The 25,183-nt window shown below is 45.8% G+C and overlaps 1 protein-coding gene across 3 annotated transcripts in view; it reads left to right on the top strand.

The window, feature by feature from the left end:
- GNG12 (G protein subunit gamma 12) overlaps positions 1-25,183 on the top strand; it is a 128,027-nt gene that overhangs the window by 82,505 nt on the left and 20,339 nt on the right. The window contains exon 1 of one of the 3 annotated variants that reach the window (XM_057500311.1): positions 22,284-22,360. The exons of the other annotated variants lie outside the window; for them this stretch is intronic. The gene's annotated coding sequence lies outside the window, so the exon portion shown is untranslated. Of the gene's footprint in view, positions 1-22,283; positions 22,361-25,183 lie in introns of those variants that run through there. 3 annotated transcript variants of the gene reach the window in all.

Genomic DNA, 25,183 nt, shown 5'->3' with positions numbered 1-25,183 from the left:
GTGGAAATGAGTGGGAGAAACAGAAAGTAAATCAGGACAGGACAGGATCCAATAGAAGGAAATGCCACAGTCAGCAAGGAAAGGGGTGGTCCTGCCCTCAGAGGCAGCATGTTAATGATTAGCCCTCTGCAGACTTCTCATCTCACGTGCTCTCAGCGGTATGCAGAGCTCTCTTGTTTGGGGGAGAGTTTTGCCCTCCAAAACACAAAACCATGACATTTAATTCTGAGTTTCTGCAAGGACTGGATGAAATCACCACTGGAAAAACAAGAATGGCAGCACGTGTTAATTACTTCAGGAACTCTTGAGAGTGCAAATAAAACACCCGCCACCCCAGGAGAGCCTCCCTCTACCCTTTCTTCTTACTGTCCCCCAGACCCCAGTAGCTTCCTGTCTCTTTCTTGCTGCTTAGATTGCATGTGCCTCGTATTTCCCTTCCGGAGAAAAAATGCATAAAGGAGATTTTTGTTAAAGCAAACTGCATCTTCCCAGAAGCCTATGGTATCCTTGCTGGGCTTCTCCGACCTTCCTTACAGATCGATCAGCCAGTCTCCTACCACTTGAGTTCTTCTGCCACCAGCATCTGAAAAGCCAGGAATTTCTTTATTGATCTTTAACCAAACTTTTAAATACTCAGGACTTCACCTCTTCAAAAGAACAATTTGCAAGCAGAAGAATCTTTTAAAAAGTGAATCATAGTCTCCCCTTTGCAGGTTCTCTCCCTTTTTATTTCCCCCTAAAAGGAAGGCTCTTTATCACTGCCCTCCTCTCCTTCCCTGCCTCCTCCTATGCAGACTAACAGTCTCTGGTTTTAATATAGCAAGTTCTGTAACTATTTGTCTTTTGCAGATTAGGATACTGAAATGTTGCAGCCACTCTGTGGGTTCCCACTCTGCCCCAGTGAATAGAACTATGCTCTACCATCCTTCTCCTCATGGCCAGTGGCCCCAAGTCCCATAATATCTCTGCCTTGGCATAGGGAGCCGACATTGTTTGCATAGTGTACATTCCTGGACAGCTGAGCTATCCAGTTTAACCTTGAGAGCATCCCCATAAGTTTGTGGGTGTTTGTTCCGGGTAGAGGGGGAGAGATGGTGACTTTCATAGGTCACACATGATGCTGCCCCCCCACACACAAAATTCCATGTCTTTATACTCTAGAGAGCTGAAAATTGCATTGCTAAAATTCACAAGGTACTTCGGTCTTTTTGTCCAGAAGCAGACAGCATTAATACTTGCTTCTTATAACGTTGTCTACTTACCTAACTCCCATTAAATAAAAGCCTTTAAAAAATAGCTCCATGTCATGGGAAGTAATCTTCATTAATAAAGATGCTATAATCACACATCTTTCTTAAAATACACTCTTGATTATGATTGGTGTCTAATGAGGGAGACTTTAAAACTCTTAACCCAAAGATCTAGTCTTAGACCACTTAACAGTCAGAAGAGTCTTTATGCTTTTAAAGCTGCATGTTAGGAATTATTTGCAGTTTTGTGTGCATGAAGGTTGGTTTCAGAAATGACTCAGGAAAGACAAAAATAAGTTGAAACTCACCAGTTATTTTACATTTATTTTGAGTGAATTATAATCCCCACTGTCCCCTATCCCCCCACACTCCCCAGAAAAAAACTTTAAAAATGCATTCCTTGCTTTAGGGATATCTAGCTGCCTTTTGCTTTCAAACTGGAATTTAAGCTTCTACATCATTATCACCCACCTTCCTTTCATCTCTTTTTGCTTTCCTTTAGATTCTCTAAGAGAATAAATGTTTTAGAACCTTGAAATCAAAATAAAACTGCAACTCCCTTACTGGTATTCATTAGGGTTTAAGCATGATTTTTTTTTTTGCACATAATTTAAAAATTAAAACACTAACTGGTGGATTTAAGCCAAAACCCCTATTTTTAGAACAGTATTAAGAAATGCAGATTTTATTTTAGGCCATGCAGACAAACAATAATGGGGGAGGCTCCTGGGCATTTCTCCATCCCTCAGCGATGATCTGGTGTGACCACCTTCTTGCCTGGGTAGCTGCCTCCCTCCAGGTGCTTTTCCCAGAACAAGCTACATTCGAGCCTCTGATGAGTCCGTTTCTGGAAAGAAAGGGTGTTTGCAGGATTAATTTTTAAAAAAAGAAAGAGAAGAAAATCAGCAAGAACAATAAAAAATAGTTCTGTAACTTTCCTCTTAGATCTAGTCAATTTGAATGCTCATTGAGCTTGGGTGGGAAAACGTGGATTATTTTTAATTAAGGATGGAGAAAAGTTCCCTTATGTATTCTTACAGAAGTCAGTAATGCCTTTGTCAGCAGGTAGTTTATAGGGGAGTCTATTTTAAAAAAGGAGAAGGCTCTGGCCTTTAATTATCCCAGCTGGTATTCAGCTTTAGAAAGTCAGAGTACCTGCTGAGTATGTTAATTTAAACACTTTATAGTATCTTAACTCTGCCATTCCTCCACCCAAACCAACTCCCCAAAGAAAAGAATTAAGAGGAGTTAGATGATACAGGAGTGCTTTATACCTGCAAGTCTTAGCCTCTGTTTCTCAGGACACTGGGCTTTAATTAAAATCTTAAGGTCAATTTCTTTGCTCCTCATGCAACTTCAAAGTCATTTATTCATTGATTCATGGATTCCCACTTTCCACACATTCAATCGGTAAATATTTAAGTGCAGGGATATGATCAGATTGCCTACCTGTAGACCTTAGATTCTAGAGGGACAGAGAAACAAGTATATAAGGGGGTTATTCTAGACTGTGGTAAATAATAGAATCATTTCCACAAATAATAATAAAATATCCACTTAGTACCCAGAAACAGGAGATGCTCTTAGAGAACCATCTTTGCAGAGGGGCTCTCAAATTCACTTTCTAATTTGCCCCTAACTCTGTGAGATAAAGGACACAGGTACCATTTTCATTGTCTTAGAGGAGAAGAAATTGAAATTCAGAGAAATGAAGCTGTTTATCCAAACTTATAAAATTCCATGTGGGAGAAGCAGAATCCAGGGCACATGGATTCATTCTGTCCTCTTCCCTTCTCTATACTATGTGTCCTGGGTCGCACTGGGCCAGCAACTTTTAACATGGGAGGGAATGGGGCCCAGAAAAATGAAATACATTGTCTGGTCACACAGCTGCTTTTTGTCAGATGGGGACTAAAGCCCAGGACTCTATTCTAAATATACCGTTTAGTGCAACAACTCAGATCAAAAGCTTATGGGGTCCCATAGCCAGTGTTTGTGGTGGTCTGGCCATGCTGGCTACTGTAAGAGCTGATTTAGGTACATCTTCTGTTGACCATTATCCCTGCTTGGTCTGTCAGTTGGGTATAGGTGCCCACCTCAGAGAAATGCGTATTATTTATTTCACAACACTTACGTAAATATTTATTATGTGCCAAACAATGCTCTAAACACATTACAAACGTTATTCTTTCCTCAGTACAACCCAAGAAGATAGGCACAGTTATTATTCTCATTTTACAGATGAAGACAGGGGCACGGAGAAAGTAATTGACTTGTCCTCAGTCATACAACTAGCAGGTGGCAGAGCTGGTTCAACCCAGACAGCCTGGCTCCAGTGTATGACTTTAGCCACTATTCTAGGCTGTCGTTTTAAGTGAGATGCAGAGTTCCTTGGGTGATAGGCTAGGAGAGACAGAGAGTTGGGAGCTGCAGAGGCCTGGGTTCAAGTCTCAGCTCTACCCTTTACTAGGTGGGTGATTTGGTACAAATGAGTGAAACTTTCTGGGCCTCGAGCTTCCTGTCTGTAAAATGGGACTACCACATACTTTCTGGGGTTGTCATGAGGAAATGAGATGGCATTTACACAGCCCCACAGAAAAACACCTGAGTCCTCCTAGCAGCTGCTCAGTGGGTAGCAGCTACACTTGCATGATTCTGGAACCGTGCTTTGTCTCCACCCATTTCTATAAAGCTGGACTAACATGTGGACTCTCCACCAACTACAAATTGGCACCCCCTCTCATGAACATTCTTTACATATCTGAAAATTGATTAGATAGGGGTGCCCGAGCATGGTGTGGGGCCCAGAGAAGAAGAAACACCACAGGTAGCCGCTACCTTGCCCTGGTTCCTGAGAATTTCATCATGGGCTCTAGATTGTGCATATAGCAGTTGGCAGTTTGAAAACCCTGCTGTTTAACTCCGTAATCTTGCTTAGAAGTGGAGGGACCAGTTTTAAGAGCAAAGAACTGGAATAGGTCTACTTATGGTCAGATCCCAATGCTGTGACTTGCTAGCTCCAATTTACTTAATTTCTTCGTGTCTTAGTTTCTCCCTGTGTCAAGTGAGAATGATACTAATTCCTCTCATAGGATTAGAGTGAAGATTAAGTGAGGTGGTTCTTGTAGAGCATTTAGCAGTGCCTAGTACATAGTAAAAACCCAGTAAATACTCTTAAGATTGTTTAGTATTACTATCATCATTCAGGCATGCCCTTTGAGGATCTGTCTCTCCCTCTCCTTCCCTCTCTCTCTCCCCTCCTTCCTCTCTCTCACACACACAAACACACCCAGAGTGGCTTATTATGTTATTATAGTACTATTTTCTGTATTCTACTCACAAATAAATACCATTTTCTCCATCTTGATATATTTCCAGAGAATTGTTTAGCATCCAATTGATGTTCCCAAATCTTGTAGGGACCTTTGAAAAAAGCCAGAGGTTTGGCCTGCCTCATACCTTAGTCCCTCTTTCCAATGACAAAGAATTCAGTTTATCAATGAATAGAAATATGCAAATATATTAGCATTACAGCAGCCTTTAGTAATTGTCCTTTGTTTTCTGAGTTTTAAAAATATATATCATAAATGTAAACAGGGCTCTTTTTTTGGTGACAGGATCTGGAAGCCAATTCAAACATAGACAGGTATGAGTAAACTTAAACTGTCTGCTTTCCCTAGGACCTCGCCTTGCAAAGGATCCTTATATCCAAAGGCATCTGGCAGGTCTCCTCCTTACCTAATCCAGCCATATCTAGGTTTCACTCTCCTGTGGCCTTAGGCTATGTCAACAGCAAATAGAAACATCTGTCATCTGCTGCGTAGAAACCTTTGTGCCATGGGTTTGGGTAAGGCTTTTATTGTTTGTTAAAAATTTGTTGCATTTTCCTTTATTTAACTATGTTTTGATGTTGTTTGGCCTACCTGGCTGACAAGGGCAAGAAGCTTGCTTCTGCATCAGGTACTAGATACAATGCATACTAATTCTCGATGCTGAGAATAAGATTCAACTTCTGAAAATACTAGGCAATGTTTTACTTTCACCCAGCTTCACCCACTCCTTCCCTACTTCAGATCCTGGAAGGTGGCTTAAGTGATAACACTCCAATCTAGAGACCCTATTATTAGTAAATCCAGTGTTACTGGGAATTTTGCACTAAGCAGAGACTTTTCTTCCTGATTAATCAGTAAACAGCTTGCATATTTACTCTTCTAATGAGTAAAACACAGTATTGTGCATTCTGCAGTCAAAGTCTTTAGCATACCTGTATACCATCCAATATATGTTTACTGTTTTCCTTTAAACTAACTCATTTTTTAATTTAGTCTTTTCCCAATCATCCTCAAAGCCACTGATCTAGTGTGTAATTATCCTTATCTTTTTTTAACAAACATTAAAATGAGTATTAGCTATAATTATTAAAGAATGTTTGCCCATGTGCCACCAGAAATTGTATGTTCCAAAGAGTGGAAAATAGCACTCTTTGATGTAGAGACCAAATGATATAATTTGTTAGCAATCTCTTACAGAAAGCAGTGACTTTATTTAAAATAAAAAATAGTCTTCATTTAGGTAATGTGTGAAAGGAAAGGAGCGACACACAGCAGCAATTCACCGGAGAATTCCGCTTTATTGGGGAAAGGTGCTGGGTTATATAGGAAGGGGCATGGGGTGATTGTGGTGTTACTTCTACGGGGCAGGTGGCTATTGGCTAGGTGCTGGGATTGGGAGTGGGGAGAGAGGTGATTGGTCTTTAGGTGGCGCCGTCGGGAACTGAGGACCCGGAAGAGAAGCCGGAAGTTCGCCATCTTATGGGTAGGGGCCCTTCATTCCCCCCTTTCTCCTCTATGGGATTGTGGACGTTGCTTTCTCTCTGACTGCTTCCTGCTGAACGGGCGGAGAAGGGAGTGAGGGCTTGAGGACCGGGAGGAAAGGGTTGATAGGACCCCCCACAGTAAGGGCGAGTAGATGTGGACTCCTTCAGGTTGGAAATCAGTGAAGGTTCCCTGTAACCGTAGGTAGAGGACTTGTTGATTCTAATGGTGCCAAGAGGATACGGGTGCCAGAAGCCAGGCATCTGCGGCCATTGTTTCCAGGAACGGTTTCCAGCGGAGAGGGGTCCATCTCAGCGTGTGGTGAGGAGGTTACGTGAGGGTGAGGGATCTTCTGTGGCTAAAAGCTGGTAGTTCCTGAGTAAAAGCTGGTTGAAAGTTTGATTAGAGATTTTACCAACTTGGGATTTGATAAACTTTACTATACAAGGTAAGAAGAGACAGGTGAGAAGAATGATTATTATAGGGCCTGCAATGGGCCACAGCCAGGTGAGGAAGGGGTTTGTTAGTATTGAAGAGAATGGGTTGGAATTGGAAGCAGAGTGGAGGCTGGAGGCAAGGTCGGTGAGTTTGGTAATGTCAGTTTCTACAATGCCGGATTTGTTGATGTAATAGCAGCACTCTTCTCGAAGGAAGATGCAGGTGCCGCCCTTCTCAGCTGTAAGCAGATCTAAGGCCTGCCGGTTTTGAAGGGTGACCTTAGCTAGCGAAGTGACCTGTCTTTGGAGAGAGGCCAGGGAATCGGCAGTGGATGTCAGGGCTCCCTCAAGTTTGGCATTGAGATTGTTAGTTGCCCATAGAGAGTGACCCAAGGCTCCTCCCAAAAACCCTGCCCCAATGGCTGAGGTGGTCAAAGAGATACCGACCATGATGGGAAGGAAAGCAGTCCTTTTTGTGCGTGAGGGCAACGGAGGTTGGAGCTCAAGAAATTCTGCCATGCTGTAAAGTGTAAGCTGTGGGATTAGGGTGACGAGAATGCAGGGTATATCGGAGTTGGGAGGCAGTGAGTTGAAAAGACTGCCAATACACCAAAAGAAGTGACCTGGTTGCGTAAAAGTCTTAGAGCTGGAGGTAGGGGTGTAGATAGAGAGACAGTGAAGTGCGCTGGAGTGGGGAGGGGTTGGGCCTACACAGTGGTGGATGGTGAGATTATCTGCGTATTCTGGTTCCCATAGGGGTATGTCTGCCAGGGGGCGGAGGGGTTGTCCTTCTGCATGGAAGGAGTAGTTGGAAATATTAAGGGGCACGGCGGCCAGCAGTGGGCGCTGTAGTGATGCACACAAGAAACAATTGGCGGTGTTGAGGGTGTGGTTGAGAAAGATGGTGGTGTCTTGAATGAGCTGTAACCAAGACTAGGAGCGGGGGTAAGAAGATGAAGAGGCGCTGTCAAGAGTTTGGACAATAACTTTTTCGGAATGTCCGATGTCTGATGCAACTTGAGAGATCTGGGAATGAGAGGGAACGTACTCTCGAGAGATATGAAGGGTACCGTGGGGGGGTCGAGGACCCCCCATAGTAAACTGAGGCTGTGACTCCGGTGGCCCATCGAGAGTTCCAGGGATCTGGGATTAATAAGGAGAATGAGCTGTTGGGATATTTTATGAAACGGTTGGAGGAGTAATACTGTGGGTACTGGGAGTTACCCATGTAGTGAATGATGCAAGACCTGTAGGGACATCCCCCGTAGGTGTCTGGCCATCGCCTGCAACAGGCTTGTTTTTGGTCATAGAGGAAGCAGAGGTAGGGAGAATAAAGGTAGCTGCTAGTGAACACTTCGGTGGAGGGAGGAAAGTGGAGGTATAAAGGCTCGGAGCAGCCTTTCAGAGGGCAGTCTGATGTGGCAATGAGGGTAGTAACTTTTGTTTGATGCTGTGTGTAAGTCTGTCTGACTTTGAATCGCCATACAAAGGAGGCTGGGGTGGTGGGGAAGACAATAGGAATGAGAAAAAAAAGCGAGAGAGCAGTAAAGGAGGAAAAAGTCATGATTTGGGTATGGATGGCAAAGGGGGTGAACGGGATTTTGGAGGAGAGAGGACAGTAAGGTCAGGAGTCTGGAGGAAGGGAGAGTCTCTAAAATTTTGTAGGTTAAGAGATCCTTTAGGTGATGTGGGGACAGAATGGTAAGGGGCGCCCCGAATGTCAGTTTATGAGCTTCCTTCTGCAAGAGCTGTCCAGCGGCTAATGCCCGTAGGCAGGGGGCCCATCTCTGAACTGTGGAGTCTAATTGCTTGGAAAGATAAGCTACTGGGGCAAAGGATGGGCCATAATGTTGGCCTAGGACTCCTAGAGCTTGACTGGACCTCTCATGAATGTATAATGAGAAGGGCTTCGACAAATCAGGAAGATGGAGAGCTGGGGCTTCCACAAGGGCTCGATGGAGCTTAATGAAGGAGCGTCGGGGTGAGGAGGATAATGGTTCTTCAGGGGGGCCCTTGCTGAGGTCGTATAGGGGTCTTGCCAACAGGGAGAAGTTAGGGATCCACGCTCTAAAATACCCAGCCAGGCCTAGAAAGGAAAGGATTTCTGTCTTGGTTTTGGGAATGGGCAGGTCAGAGAGGAGCCGTTTTCTGTAAAAAATCTTGGGAGGAGGGGTCCAGAGGGATAGAAAAAAAAAAATGCATCCTTGAGATCTAGGACTGAGAAGTGGGAGGCCGAGGCAGGGATCTGTGATAAAAGGGTGTGTGGATTTGAACTAAGGGATGGATAGGGACGACGGCCATGTTAACGAGGCGAAGGTCTTGGATGAGGCGGAAAGATCCATTGGTTTTTTTTAACAGCTAATATGGGGGTATTAAACGGGGAGTGAGTGGGTCTGAGGTAATTTTTGTTTAAAAGATCTTGAATGATGGGTTGGAGGCCTATGAGGGCTGAAGTGGTTTGGGGACATTGGGCCTGACAGATATACTGAGAGGGGTCACGTAATTTGATAGAGGCAGGAGGACATAGAGCCACGGAGGGGCTTGTAATGTCCCAAACTTTGGGATTTACAGGGTGTATGAGGGTGGAACTGGAGCTTTCATTGGGTAGAGGGGGGTCGTCGGCTATGAGGGCCATCAGAAAGGGAGTACTGGGGGCTGTGGGAGTGGATATAGTTATGGAAACATGGAGGAGAGAAAGGATGTCCCATCCTAGTAAAGGGATGGGACACTGGGGCATAACCAGGAAGGAGTGGGAGAAAGGTATGGGATTGTCTTGGATTGTGCATAAAAGGGGGGGGGTTTAATGGGAAAATCTGTTTACCTCCTACCCTGACTATAGGAGTAATGGCAGGCGTGGTAGGGCCCCAGTATTCCCGCAAGACTAAGAAGGTGGCTCCTGTATCTAGGAGGAAGGAGATGGGGCGACTGTCTACTATTAAGGTAACCCTGGGCTCCTGTTTGGTGATGGAAATGGTCGGGCGAGAAGCCCCCAGGCCCCGTCAATCTTCCTCTGCCAGCCCCACTACGGCGGGCTTAGGATGGGGGTTGTTCGTCCAGCCTCCCCTTTGGGTGGCTGGGCAATCAGACCCCCAGTGGCCCTTTTTGTGGCATCTGGGGCATGGGGTGGTAGGAGATCTGGGGGAGGGGCACGCCCTTGACCAATGTCCTTCTTGTCCACACGTGAAACAAGCTCCTGGGGGGGGGGCTTGTTTGTAGAGGGGCGCCCAGGTTGTGGTTTTATCAGCTGGGCCAACATTTGGAAATTGGCCTGATCAGCCCTTTGTTTATGGCGTTCTTTCTCCTCCTCCCGGTTATGGAAGACTTTAAAGGCCACTGTGAGGATCTCAGCCTGTGGGGTAGCGGGGCCTGTTCTAACTTTTTGAGTTTAGCTTTAATGTCGGGGTAGCTTTGAGCTAGGAAGTATGTCATAAGGACATGTCTCCCGTCAGGCGTTTCTGGGTCCAGGCTGGTAACTGTAATAGGGCTTGAGTGAGTCTGTCTAAGAACTCAGAGGGAGTTTCCTCCCTCCTTTGAATTATGTCTTGGAGCTTTTGAAAATTGACTCTTTACGAGCTGCATTTTTCAGACCTGCTATTAAGCAGCAGGCGAAGATATCTCGAGAGCGGAGACCCACGGCGGTGGGGGACTGAAGGGTTCTGGCTCAGTCAGTGGGGGAGAAACAGGTGATGGGGGCAAATACGGAGGAGGCTCCTGGGACTTAGTTAGAGGGGGGCTGAAAGGCTCAGGCTTGATCTGCAGGGGGGGTGAGTGGGGGAGGAGATGGTGGTGGAGGAAGGGGAGGGGCTGTTGTAGGAGAGGAGGGGGAAGGGAGTGAACGGGAGGCTTCTGCGGGGGAGACGGCTTGCGGGCTAGGAGAATTTGGGGGGAGGTGGGGGGAGGAGGCGGAAAGCTTCGATATAGGGAATCTCCTTCCATTTTTTCAGGCACGGGCAGAAGTTAAAGAGATCGCGAGTGATGTTAGGATCAAGAGTTCCCCCTGCGGGCCATTGGTTGTTATTGTCTAGGGGGTATGTCGGCCAATCTTGGGAGCAGTGTTTACGGAGAAGTTTTGGTTTTATATCAGGCGTCAGGGAGAGGGTGGCTAGATGCTTGAGCAGGCATTCAAGAGGTGAGCTTTCAGGGAGGGATGAGGAGGCTCCCATGGCTAAAGGACAGAGAAGGAGACAAACAGGGGAAGGTGAACGGAGGTCCTCGGACTGGGAGCAGACGGCAAGGAGACAAAGGGCATCCCCGGTGATCCTTGGGGGTCTGTGGAAACTCGTATACGAGTCGGTTTCTTAGGAAGTGTGGGTCGTCACCCAGACTTCTCTAAGAAGGCAGAGTGCCGGAGTCCGAGGTACCTAGTAGTAGGAATCTTCGGCGGAAGGAACGGAAGGAGGAGGGGGAGAAGGGAGCGTTCTCATCCGCAAAGGAGTCACCTCGTTTATGGCTGTTGGGGGGGGGCCTGAGGGTCCGCCGCAGCCGTGAAGGCCTGAGACGGGGAGAGCTCCCTCCTCGTCCCCGAGCGTCAGGGCCTTGCCGGACAACCACGGTCAATGGCGCTGCGATAGCTCGGGGAAGAGCGGCCCACTCCGGGGGAAAACTTACCCAAAGGCCAGAGAGGAGTGGTGAGTGTGAGGAGCCAGCGCCGGAAAAAGAAGATGAGGGCAAGCTGCGGCTGGTGTCAGGGGAAGATGGGGCCCAGTTGGGGTGTCCCGTCTCCCGGGTTTCGGCACCAATGAAAGGAAAGGAGCGACACACAGCAGCAATTCACCGGAGAATTCCGCTTTATTAGGGAAAGGTGCTGGGTTATATAGGAAGGGGCATGGGGTGATTGAGGTGTCACTTCTACGGGGCTGGTGGCTATTGGCTAGGTGCTGGGATTGGGAGAGGGGAGAGAGGTGATTGGGCTTCAGGTGGCGCCGGCAGGAACCGAGGACCTGGAAGAGAAGCAGGAAGTTCGCCATCTTATGGGTGGGGGCCCTTCAGTGTGCATCACCTTGTATGCACTGTTCTACACTATTTTTCTTCAAGTTCTTTGGACAATACCTATCATTTAGGGTTCTAAAATGTATTCTTCTTTTAAGGTAATAATTGTACTTATCTCATAGAGTAATCGTGAGAGTGAAAGCTCTGAGCACGGTGTCTGGCACACAGTTAGGGCTGTCAGCTCTTTGATCTGTGGGGATGTTTTCCTCCCAGCTGAACTGATCAAATCCTTGGGATCACAGAACTTCTGAATTTTTTGTAGCTGGTATAGTGGCTTGCTGCCAGAAGATGCCCAACATGTATTTATTAAATGATTAAAGATCAGGTAGTTGTAGAGTAATCAGGAGAAGTAAACAGAGACTGAGTTCATGACGCTACAACATTTCTCTGTACCAGTTGATTAGTGTCCATTATTGTAGATGAGTCTTTTTGTGACTTCCCTAATTCAAGTCATTTCAGAAAGTGTTGGAGAATCCATCTCTAGCTAGTTCCTCCTCATTCGTGCCCCCGCTAAGTAAAAAGAAGAAAGAACTGAAATTCAATCTCAGGATTCTGAGGTTTTTGATTCCTAAATTTGTCATTGGTCCGAAACTGCTTGAAATATTGGAACAGCTTTTCAAACGACTATAGCCCATGTTCACAAACTCAAATGCTGAAGGTCCCGGGACAGTGTCGTGGTGAGGCCAGGCCATACCCTGAGAAGCATGTGCTCTTCAGCTCCAGCCCAGCAGCCACCTGGGAATATGCTGTCTGTAAAGAAGCCAGAAATCTGGATTTTTATATGAAAACTCCCAATTTCTAAATGTTGGCTCCATTGTTTGGTCTGGGTTTTTTTTTTTTTTCAAATAATTCTCTATGGAACAAATAATAAGGTCTACAGGCCAGCTCCAGTCCTCCAGCTGCCAATTTGTGACTTTTGGCTTAGATTTTGCTTCCTTGATTGATTTTAAAGTTTGTCCTTAAATATATAATTTTTTTTTCAATAATTCTAATGTCAAACAGCTACTTTGTTATAAACTCTTAAGAATGCTAGAATCAAAGAGTGATTGGTAACTCTGGTGCTCAGTTTCTATTACGGGTGATCCCAGCTCTTCCAAAATCTGAGAATAAGCTATTGGCCCTAACACATGGTCTCTAGTCTTTCCCCTCTTTACAAACAAGAGAAACAGGAGTTAAGAGCACAGGTAAGTTGGTAGGGACTTTGGTTAGAATATGGCAAGCTTTCTTCCAGAGTCAGTGCGTTTTTGTCATGCAATAAGGAACAGCTTAGAAAAATAATCCATGTCAGCCGCCCATGTCGGTGACCTTACACAAGAAGGTGACCTTCAAGTCCAGGTGAGCAATCAGCAGTAATAGCCAGGAACTCTGTCTTGTTTATTCTTCCCAAAGACCAGAGAAGCTCTAAAGAGCAAGCAAAAAAAATTTAAGTAGTAAATGCTTTTCAGTTCTCAGCACTAATAAGTTAAGTATTTTTCTGTCTCCTTACTCCAGTATGTATTTTATAAAATGAACTGTAGTCCAAACTAGATAATAAACTATGTAATTGATGCATGACCTTCATGTCCAAGTTGAAGTGGGAACAAACAGTGTGGGGAGGGTATTTGGGGAGGGAGGTAGTTCATTTTAACTCTTTCTTTTTTGAAGAAGAAGAAGTAGTAGATGAAGTATTCAACGGATGATTCTCTGTCTATTCATCCATATTCATGGAATACTTGCTAAATTATCTATGTGTTTCACACCCAAATAAAGCAATGATCTTTCCTTACTCTAGATCAATAGTTGGCAAACTTATTCTATAAAGGACCAGATAGTAACTATTTTAGGTTTTGTGAACCATTTGGTCTCTGTGACAGCAACTCAGTTCTGCCACTGTAGAGCAAAAGCATCCATGGATGAATAATATATCAACAAGTGGGCATGCCTATGTTCCAATAAAACTTTATTTTAAAAATTGACAGCAGACTGGATTTGGCCCACAGGCTATAATTTGCAGAACACTGTTGTAGGTGAGTGAGAAAGAAATAGGGAGACTTAATTATATCTGTCTATTACATTCTTAATTTCTTTTATTGCTCAAACCAACAATAGCAAAATAGCATTCACAGTCCTATCTAGCAAATGAACTTCATCTTCCTGTGTTCTGACCACTCTTTGTCCATCTGCAAATAGTTTTTACCTACCTGTGAGTAGTATAAGGAAAAACATTTTACCTAATGTAATATTCTGAACATTTTCACGTGGCAGTGCAATCTTCAGGCATTTTGCCTTCAGTGATACAAGATGCTCCATCTAGTGACATACCATAATTTATCCACTTCTGTGTTTCGTGAATTTTTATTTTTTCTTCATTTGTAATTTTTCAGTAAATAATACTATAGTGACTATCTCTATGTATTTGTTTTTGATTATATCCTTAGGATAAATCCCCTGGGGTGGGATTATTGGTTCAGAAGACATGAACATTTTTATGCTGTTTGAAAAGGACTTGAAAGAGTTACAGCTACTTGCCAGCCCACAGCAGTACCAGTTTCACTGGAGCCTTCACGGCCGCATTAGGCTTAGATTACATGCAGGCCACTTTGTCTCTGAATATCTGAACCCCCTGTATTGGCTCCATGCCCAGCTCTGGTTTGCTCTAACCTACAGGAGTAGAAACAACACTTCCTTCACCACTGAAGCCCACCTGCCAGATATTCTCAGCAATGGGAGGATAGTTAGGAGTAAATCTCTAATTCCAAGCAGACAGCTGTGAAGCAGGCTCTTCCTTTGAAGGTGTAGGTCTTGAACACCACTTCTGAGCAGCCTTCCCTGATGCCATGAGCCAGCTGGAGCCCCTCAGCCCTGTGATTTCCCAGCACAGGGCACACCCCCATACAACACGCACTCCACTTCTCCCCCGTGTCATGTCGGCCTCCCCTCAGGGCTCTGTCCCTGGCACCTCACATGGGGCCTGGCACACAGCTGGTGTCCGGTGAACTTAGGTGGAATTAAGATCATATTGTGTGGATAAACAGTGTGCATGGGCCATCAATGGGCAGGAGGTTGTGGGGACTGGCTGCATGCCCTAGCAGAGCTGGAATTAAGATGGCCTCCTGAGACTTAAGCTGGTAAAAGTCCAAATACAATGGAGGAGATGGACCACCTGAGATGCAACCTCGATGGGCAGGATCTCAGAGCAGGAAGAGCTAGGCCCAGAATTATAATCATGACCGAGCTGAGTGTGTCAGAAATTGTGGTCCTTGGGGTTCCCCTGTGTGAGACAGAATGTGTTAGGTGGTCTGCCGGTAACCTGGGCGGGGGAGGAATCAGCTGATGCTTCCTAAGCATCACCCAGAGCAGAGACCTGCTGGACCTGAGGTCACCCGAGAGGCAGGCCAGCCGGAGGGACAGTGAGCTGTCTCTCCGTGTTGTTCACCTCCTATTGTTTAGACTGTGTGCTCCCCACATGGCCTCCCAATGTCCTTTCTAGCATCTTCCCTGAGGCACCTGATCCCAGGGAGAGCTGTCCTGTGAGCGAGGAGCATAGCCCCTGGTTTGTCTGTCTGTCTGTCTCCCTGAGCTTTCCCAGCATGGATCATTGCCTGAACAGATCCCCTCTGGGGACACTGAGGGAGTTTTAGAACCTGCCAGGCTGAGTCCTAGACCTGACTGTAGTGTCCTTGTGGCACTGCCTAGCCTGAGCACACAGGTGGGGGTGGCCAGTCATCTTCTTACGGGGCACCTTCCCATAACCTCTCCCCCCTGCTTCAGAACGGTCAGTTGGCCCTGAGGAGAGCTGACTGTATCTTCAGAGAATGGACTTTGGAGTGGGGCAAACTCAGAACCTCTTATTTTTAATAAGGAAGAAAGAGGCCAGTATGATTAGGCTCATGGGGGAATATAGGACTTGCAGCAGAGCCCAAGGATGGTCAGGACTGTGGACCCACGGGGCAGGCGGAGCAGCCAGAGGTGCAGAGTGCTCTGAGCCCACGGTCACCACCAAGGCCACTGCAGGAGTTACTACTGTTTCTTCAGTGGCTGCTAGAATAATTCCTGTGATCTTCTCACTGGAGTGTTAGGATCCCACTAACTGCAGGCCCACCCAGCAGAGTTACTGAGCCTCCCAGACACTGCCATTTCCTCCACTGTCTTATCTCACTATGCAACTTAACTCCAGTTCAGAGCCTGCCTCTTTGAGTTGGTGGCTGTGAGACTGCCGTTTACATACTCTTTCTGAGTGTGTTTTCTTGTTTGTGACATGGTATAATATTATATGCCTTGCCAGGTTGGGGTAAGGATTAGAGATAATGTGAAAAGAGAAGCTGGCACATAAGGCACATTCAGTTAGTGGTGCTTACAGTGTTATGTGACTCAGTCATTCATTTAACAAATACCTGCCAGTCACTGTTCCAGGAGATGGGTAGGCAGCATTGAAAAAGACAGACCTGGCCCTTGTGGAGCTCAGATTCTAGGGACAGAGGCAGACAAAAACACATAGAACATAATGTCAGGGAGCATTCCATGTTCAGAAGAAAACTGAAGCAGAGTAGGGAGAAAATGACAGGATAGAGTGGTAGCTATTTCAGTCAAGGCAATCAAGGAAGCCATCCAGAGGGCAATGTGAGCAGAAGCCTGAAAAAACAGAGAACAGCCCATGCCCATATCTTAGGGAAGAGCATGCCAGGCTGGGGGAACAGCATATGCTAAAGCCTTGAGGCAGGAGCAGGCCTGGCATGTTTATGGAAAAGCAAATACACTGCAAGAATGAGAGGAAGAGTAGGAAAGAAAAGGAGAGTAGTGGCCAGGGACCAGCTCTGGGGTCTCGCAAACCATGCTAAGACCCTGAAATTATTCTAGGAATGATAGGAAGTGACTGAAAGGTTTTGAGCAAAAAGAACAATGTGATTGGATTCCATTTAAAAAGCTTCACACTAGCGACTGATTATAAAATAAACTGTAAGGCAGCAAGAGAGAAATGGGAGAAGCCAATGAAGGCTGGTTAGGGGTCTAGGAGAGAGATGAGGATGGCCTGGGCCACGTTGGAGGATGGCGGTAAGCAGAAGCCATTGGGTTCAGGATGTGTTTTTGTAAGTGGTGCCAACAGAGCTTTCTCTGGGATTAACTGCTGTGGATAAGGAAGAAAAAGAGTCAAAGAACAATTCCAAGTACTTGGGGCATAAGCATCTAGATGGATGGTGCTGCCATTTCAAAGACGGGGAAAGATTTGGCAGTCACGGCGGTGGGGGACATCCAGAGGTTGCTTTACACATGTTAAGTTTAAGGTGCATTTTAAATATCCAAGTGGAGATGTTGAGAGGCAGGTAGGTATCAGAAGCCAGAGCTCCAGGGAGAGGTTGAAACTGGAGATAAACAGAGGGAAGGCTCGGGATCATTGGAGGGACTTGACATAGGGCAGAGTTCTGCAAGGACCATGACTGCATCTATTTTATTCACCTCTAAATACCCAGCACAAGCAGCTAGTATGAGTCTGATGAGTAAACTGTGGCTGTAAAACTATTGCACAAAGAACATAGTTAAGGGAAAAATAAAAATTACTTACTGAAAACTTGTTTTATTATTCCAAACAAAAAATAGAAACCTGGTGTGTAGTTTCTTAATAATTGACATATGATAAAATCAGTTTGACATGGAAAGAGAACTTTGAGGCCATTTTATGCAAAAATTCAAAAGTTATGGGCAGAGGATGGTGTGATGAGTAGACAGGGTGACAGAGCATGTGTAGGGGCCACACACTGACAATAAATAATAAATAATATCTTAGACGTCAGTGCACTACTCTTGTTCAAATGAGGATGTTGCAGTTAATGCAAGAAAATAGCATTTCTGTTAATTTTTTGCATTATGTGCTTCCACAACTTCTAGGCTCCAGAAGAAAACTGTGTTTGGAAGGGAGAGAGTTTAGTGGGTGTTTATACATTAAAAGGAGTCTTCATATTGAAATGGGTAGGAAACACGGGCCTAACCCAAGCCCTTTGCTTTACTGAGGCAGAAAGGGAAAAGGGGTGGGGTTAAGTGACTTGCATAAATTGTGCAGCTCATTAGTTATAGACGGACCCTCAGTCTCCTTCACCTGGCCTAGGGCCCTTGCCACCATCCATATGCCTGTTCTCTCTTTCAACACCAACTTTTTTCAGACCAGTAAATGAGGTACTTAGAACAGAATTCATTCATATTTGGCCATGGAATTATTATAGTGATTTATTTTGCCAATGATTTTATATGAGAATTATGATTAGACTTTGCTTTATCTAATTTCAGAATCCATTTACAATTCCCTAAACACATTCCATTCAGCAATGTGAAAGAATAAGTAGTCCAAGACAGGTCAATGCACTTAAAATCTTTAATTTGCAGTAGATGATTCACCAAGTGAATAATTCTCATGTCAAAAATTAAGACTTGATTTTAGTTGCAAACATTGTTTCAAGGAAGCTTGGAGGTCCGTGTATAATTTCAGGGAGGGATACAATTGAATATCCACAATTCTTAGTTCAAATCATGGCTCCACAACTCGATTACCTTTTTGGACTTTGGCCATGCTAACTCAGTCCTCCAAGCCTCTGTTTACACATTTACACAACTTTCTTTCCAGCATTGTCGTGGACATCAAAAAGCATACATACATTTGTGCCTGCACAGGCAAGGTCCTGAGGACGGAGATGACCCCTCTCATCTCACACATGGGGAAACTGAGGCCTAATAGATGTGACCCAGAGAAACTATTCTCACTTTAGCCTGGAATCTAATCCCCTAGCTTTTAATTACCCACCGGCTCAGTCCTCATCTCCTAATGTTGCTGTTTTCCCCAGGCGGTCCCAACCATGCCACATGGACAGTTTCCCTGGCAGAGGAGGTGTCTGTGAGGGGCCCTTGCCCCTGCGTTGGCATCGCGAGTTGGAGCTGTGGGCTGTTTGAGTGAGCTCCACTGATAGGCTGCTCCGGTGGCTCCATGACTCATGCAGCCCTGCCACCCTGCCCTGCTGGCCCTGGCCCCAGCACAAGGTTCATTTACGTAATTGCACAACAGGAGATGAGTCCAATGTGGAGAGCAAGTCACTTCAGGTGCCCTGGGTCCCGGATCTCCAGGCCGTGCCCTTGGCTTCCACCTGTGTCTCGGGAAGGAGCAGCCTTCCACTACAGCTTGGTGGGGGCTTGAGGGTTATTTGGGTTTTGGAGGATTTTTTGGTTTGTTCTTTGTCAACTGTCACATGTTTGGCAGGTACTGGAATGGTGAGGGTTGTAGGGGGGCAGTTTCTATGTCAGGCAGGGAGGAGGTACCTTCTGTGGAGTCAGAGTTCCTGCAGGGAGATCTTCTCCCACAGTGGCTACAAGTGAAATGGCAGATGCATGAGTCACTCCTTAAATGGGAACAGGAAGACGTCGTGTTGATGCCAAGCCATTTTCAGTTCAGTTATGAGAATTCATCCCCCGAAAAATGTCAGCATGCATCTCCATCCTTCCCCCAAGTGCAGCAGGTCCAGCACCTGGCTCTGTCCCTTGTGAAGGGTATCTCAGCTTTAGTTTGAGGGAATTAAGGAAATTGGCCTATGTCTTTGGTCTGCATCTGTTACAGCATCAGAGAACCCTCTTTGCCAAAGAAACATTCTATCTGAGCTATTTTTTGGAAATATTTTCCCTTGTTTCTCCTTCCCTTGGAATGGTAATACACTCTGTGGTATTTTAGAATTTTCTTCTGTGTAAACATTTTTCATGTTTTTCAGATGGGAACTGTTGTTAGTGAAGATCACCCAGAAGTTACACTGTTTTCAGGGATTCTCTTCTCCTTTTAATGGAGTTCTCATAATTCCCTTTTTCTTAAATCATTCAGTATTTTTGATAATCATCCTATTACCTCCCATTTATTGGATGTTTAGATCCAGGTACCATTTTAAGAACTTTACAGATGCATTTAATCCTCCCAACACCTCCACCAGGTAAAGGGACTATTATTCCAGTTTTGCAGATGAGACAGAGGCTCAGGTTGAGCAATTTCCTGAGTCATAAAGTTAGTTAAATGGCAGGAGCCAGAACTTAAGCCCTGTTCCTAACAACTCCCTTTGCCAGCATTTCCTCCAAGTGTGGTCAGCAGAACACTGATCTCCTGAGATGTTCCTAGGAAAACACTTCTGTGTGCATATAAGTGGGAAAATGCTGCAAACCATATGCCTCTTGCAGATCATAAATGCACTATTAGTGTAGAAAGACTGAGAAGTCTCACATGAAAAAGCCTGACTACCTTTGTTGGAAACAGGGCTTTCCAAAATGCACACGACATGAAAGTTTATGTCCACATACATCTATTAAGTTGTAATACATTTTGAGAAACATCCCTCCAGCATAAGATGGCATGTAGGCTCTTGGCTTTGGAGCCCAAGTACCTAGGTTCAAGTCCTGTATCCAATTCTACCTAGGTAAATTATTTAGCAGCTTTAGTCACACAGCACATCTAAAGAACTTAGAAGAGTGCTGTGCAAGTAGATAAGTACTTGATGTTCTCAATGTAGCAGAATCAGTCAAAACATTTGCTACCTGTGGGGTCTGGTTACAACCAAAATGCTATTTCATGGTGTTCAGAAAACACATCACAAAGGAAGCACAGCCTGCCTCCCTCTTCTTTCTCTGCACATCCTGACTCAAGGGCAGAGACCTCCCTTTCTTTTGGGGCTCGCTCTAGCTGCCCTGGATTCTCTCAGCCCCTAACTATCTGGCTGGTCCAGATAGCAGCTCAGACCTGGTCTCTGGTCTCTGCCCTTCAGTCAGGATTAGCATGTAACTCCTCCTGGAACAGGACAGCTATCAGGGTTAGCCACATGCTTGTGGGTGGCCCAGGCAGACTCTGCAGGAAGAATGTGCTAGTGAGAAAGGAACTCAAGTTCCCTATTAAGGAAGGCAGCTACCCTTGCAAACTGTTAGGCCCTGGATTTCTAGAAGGGGAAACAATTGCAAAGCATTGCACTTTCACTCAGTCTCCCTTTCCCTGCAGCTAAAGTGGCAGCTCCTGGGGCGGGGGATGGGGAGGGGGCACTGGAGGAGTAACCTGCAGTTCTGAAGGTTCAGCTCCCTGCACTGGTCTCTCAGCCCCCAGCTGACTTGAGCCACCTCCTGGGAAGTCCTGCAACAGGCAGATGCCAGTGGGGTCTCACTCTTCCCATTTCCTGCATATTCTGAAGTTGATACTACAGTGACTCCCAGGATGATTAGGGAGAAGTCCACTGGGGAGAAAGAGAGCAACTGTAGGAATTTACTAATTTTTAAAATGAATCCTATATATTTATGTTGCCCTTCTTATTTTTTTCTATAAACCGTGTCTCAAAATGAGAAATTAAAACTAGAAAAATGCACCAGCCCTCTGTATGAGCAACATTGGTTGGATGCTCATGATATATTTATTGTTGGGTAAAAAATGAGATTTGCAGAACTATATGTAAATATGACTCCATGTGTTGAAAAAATCACCTACATGGGTGTGATGCGTATGCTTGTGAAGGTCAGAAGAAGGTATAGAAGGAAGGAAAAAGATTATGGACAGTAGTTACCCCTTGGGAGTGAAATTAGAAAGAAAGAGTTTTAACTTTATCCATTCACATGCATATACTCTTTTTCAACATATTCCTTTTGTTACTTAAAAAAAAGGAAATAATAAAAGGCAAACACCCAAGCTAGCTCCAAAAATAGGGCTAGACTAAATAGTAGTGGTTACTAATGGGTGTTGCCTGACTGGCCAGGAGGCTTTGCAGTGAGAAGGAAACTCAGACCAGACGAGAAAATGGGCCAGTTCCAGTCGCAGTCGGCACAGGGCACACTCACCTGCGTGGGCTGCACGTGGCCTCAGAGCCTGGGTCCTCGCAAATTTTTTTTGCTAAGTTTTGCTTTTCCTCTCCCACTCCTTCCCAAGGAAGCTGCACAAGCTGCTCTGATAGTCCGGGCTTCCACTCCCTCTGAATTGCCCATGGCCATGATAAAGCACCTTTCTTTAGTCACCCAGGCCCTGACCAAATGGAGGGGCCACCCAAGTTCAAATACAAGTGTACAGCTGTTTTCACGGGGCCACCTCTGCAGAGTTGTCTCCTCGTGAAAGTCCCACCCCCAAGCCCTGGAGCCCCGGCCAGGGGACGGATCACAGGGGATGGAGGGGCAGAGCCGGGGTCCTGGGGTTCTTTCCCAGGTCTGACGGGCCTCGGACAAATCATCACATTTCTTTTTGCCTCAGTTTCCTCATATGCCAGATGGACAGAGAAATTTAATTACAGGGTGGTTGTGAGGCACAATAGCAGAAGTGGAAGAGCTTCCACAGGTAAAAGGTGGTGATGTACAAAGAGTAACTGGCCCGGTGGGCATTACTGTTAGCGGCACTGCACTAGGACCGCCCGCTCCATGCCTGAGCTGATTGCTCTCCCAACACTGGCTTTCCCCTTTGGTTTGGAGGCACAGCCCCTTTCTTTGCAGCATTCAAAGTACTTGCTGTTCTAGAAATCCCCACTTTGTAGTAAGACACTCAAGGGCCTGAGAGGTTGAACAGTCTTGTTTTCTCTACTTTCCCAGACGCCATCATCAGAAATTAGGAAACAGGGCCCAGGGTGACACTGACCCTCAGATTTCATGTTCTAGGTGCTAACTATTTAACCAGACTCCTCTGATATAATAGTCCCTTTATTCATAGGGCACTCAAGCTGACAGTCAGCCCACATTCAAGAACATTGGGTGACATACCATTCAGATATATTTCCTGAAGAGCCTTCTGTAATGTTAAACATTCTCCTTTATGATTGTAGGTTTTGGTTCCGGGTGCCAGTCATTCAGAATAGTGAACGTGTAGGCACAGACATCAAATCTCAAGGTTGAATGGAGCATCTGAACTTGTCTAGCTCATGTATGTTACACCCTGTGTGATTTTCTTTCCCCCTTTTCCACTTTCTTCATTCATTCCAAAACCATTTTAAGTAGACATTGCACATTCATTTGTTAAGTATTTATTGAGTGCCACCGTAAGACATGGGAAGCGAGCACAAAAAATAAGCACACAGATAACCACATTACAGAGCAAGAGGCAGTTAAGTGCCATAGAGGCAGAACAGTGTAGTTTAGACTATTAAAGAAGGAGTAGATCACCGCCATCCACCTGACATACCAAGAAGGCACATCTCTGATCATGTCATTCCCTGCTCAAATCTTTCAGTGGCTTTCAGTTGCCTACAGCATAAAAATTCAAACTTATGATGCTGGCAGCTAACCTTTTCACTCCATCCTGCATCCCTTCTAGCTCTTCCTCATGATGTCTCTGCTCTGGGCAAACCTAACTACCTGCCCTTCCCTGCACACCACAACCAGGGCTTTGCCAGCCTAAGCCTTTGCCCCTTTGTTCATTGGAGGGAATGCCCTCCCCTCCTACCCCAACCCCGTAGTGCAGGATTGCCTCCATAGAGCCTGCCCTCATTTACTGCAGCCAGAAGGACTCTCCCTCCTCTGAACTCCCCTTGGACTGACCTCTCTCTCGCTTCTGATGCTTCTTTTCTGCCTAAAGTTATTTATGGATGCATCTGTTTTGTCTCTGCTGAATTGAAAGCTCCTTGAGGGTTTGTTTATTTGCACATCCTCAGTGTCTACTGAACGATCGGAGCTGACTCCTGATAAATCGTTGTGGGAGAGAGGGAGCGGGTAGTTTTTGGTTGGAGAATCAGCAGAGACTGGATGCTAGAAGGAGCCTGACATGACCTGGAAGCGGGGGTGGAATCTCAGCAGGGGGAGTTGGGAGAAGCCAAGGCTTTCTGAGGGAGAGTAACAGGGCGAGTCACAGAGTTCAATTTCAGGGATCTCTGGAGTTGCTGCACATGGGATGATTTTTCCTTTCCTTTTCTTTACCTTTTTTTGGTTATGGGGCCCCTTTGACTAATGCAGTGGACCTTCTCCCCAGAAAATGTACATACCCACAGCATTTTGCAGAGGGTCCCTGGGCCCTTTAGGGGTAAAGAATCTCCAAAGCAAAAAATAGTTGAGAGAAGATGGGGAAGCTACAGTCTGTGGTTTCAGCTGTATTGCAAGAGTTGCTGGGCCACAGTCCATGAAAGTTGCATTTACTTCAACAGTTAATTGGGAGAAACTGATGGCTTTATTTTATTTGGTTTTTAAAGTTTTTCTTAAAGTATAGTAAGATTGATAGTATTTTTTACAAGCTGAAATACACATTTAGCTAGCACTTGGAATAGTCCCCCATGTCCCTTCCTTTCAGAGGTGACCACTAGCCTGACATCTAACAACACAGATTAGTTTCCTGTCTCCATGCCTGAGGGACTCCTATGATACATGCTTTGTCCTGGCGTTTCAGCCCGACTTCTTTCACTCTTCATGGTGTTGGTTAGATTCACCCATTTGTTGCATGTGTTTGGAGTTCGTTCCTTGTCGTTTGCTGTCCACTGAGTTATTATTCTCCTGTTATCATTCAGGTGGTTTCCATCTGGGGGCAGTTCTGAATGGTGCTACGAATATTCTACTGCGTGTCTTTTGGTGAACACATTTCTGTCGGGTGCCTATCTAGGACTAGAGTGGCCCTGTGTTAGTGTTCTAAGTGAATACTGCCATAATTCACATTCCAACCAACCAGTTGATGGTTTTTGAGAGGCATCCAATGATGAGAGATAAATTTGAGGAAGATTTACCCAACTGTGGCACCTGTGATGGCTCAGAGCTGTGGCCTCCAAGTTGTGTTTGGAGTTGCCCTGGGAATCTGTGAGTCCCCTCAGGGTCTGCCCCTGGGGAGAGAGAAGGGGAGGCTGAGTTACGGTGGTCTGGCTCCTCACTCCTGATCACGCTCCAGCAGAGCAGGCGTGCTACAATCTGTTTAACTGGCTTTTGCCAATATTGGAATTACTAGCCCAGCTGTCTGACAGGTTGACAGCTGTTATGGGAAAATTCAGGGAAAGCAAGAAAAACCAAGACCATTGCTGTCATCTCCCAGCTCGTATCAAGGGGGGGCCTGACCAAAGGTTGATGGCAGGGACAACCCAGAGAGGAAGGCACAGACAGAAACATAGAACTCCTAGGACTCACATCTTTGGGTGTCAAGGGACAAGGGCTGGTCTCAGAAACAGAGCTAAAGCTTTGAGGCTGGGTAACTGTAATAAAGATTGTTTCATTAGCAGGAAGAGTGAAAAGCCAAATCCAGAGAAGGGCCCCCCATGTTGAGGAAGGGGAATCAGACTGCTGGCAGCCTGTCTAGACAGGGGTCCTGCAGACAGGTCTGGGCCAGATACAGATGCAGGAGTCCTCTGCCAGCCCTTGGGAGTGGATGAAAGAGAGGGTGGAGAGGGGAAACAGGCACTTGGGCAAATTCTTCAAGAACAGCTGAGCTTAGAAGACTCCCGGAGGGAAAGATGTCAGCCTGGGAGACAGAGCAAGATGGTCAGAGGCCCGGGGAGGGCTGGGCCCAGGGACGGAGGGTAGAGGCAGGAGGGTGGGACAGTCCAGCCAGTGCCAAAAAACAAACTTGTCCAAAGAGTTCTTCCGCTTTTTCTAGAATCATGAAGTTTCACGGGAGTGCCGCCTTCACCCTCAGTTAGGGTCAGCACTGTGTGTATTGTGCTGTTATCTTTGAAAATTGGCGACAGTGTGCCCTAGTCCATGGGAACTCAACCAGAAATTTCAGTTTGCTCTGCTACCCTTTCCCAGAAGAGTAAAAGAGAGTTTACTGTGTTTATGT

The sequence above is a fragment of the Manis pentadactyla genome, chromosome 4 (genome assembly GCF_030020395.1).
Source record: "Manis pentadactyla isolate mManPen7 chromosome 4, mManPen7.hap1, whole genome shotgun sequence".
NCBI classification, from domain to species: Eukaryota; Metazoa; Chordata; class Mammalia; order Pholidota; family Manidae; genus Manis; species Manis pentadactyla.
The sequence above is the reverse complement of the archived record's forward strand: the minus strand, read 5'-3'. Positions and strand labels throughout refer to the sequence as shown.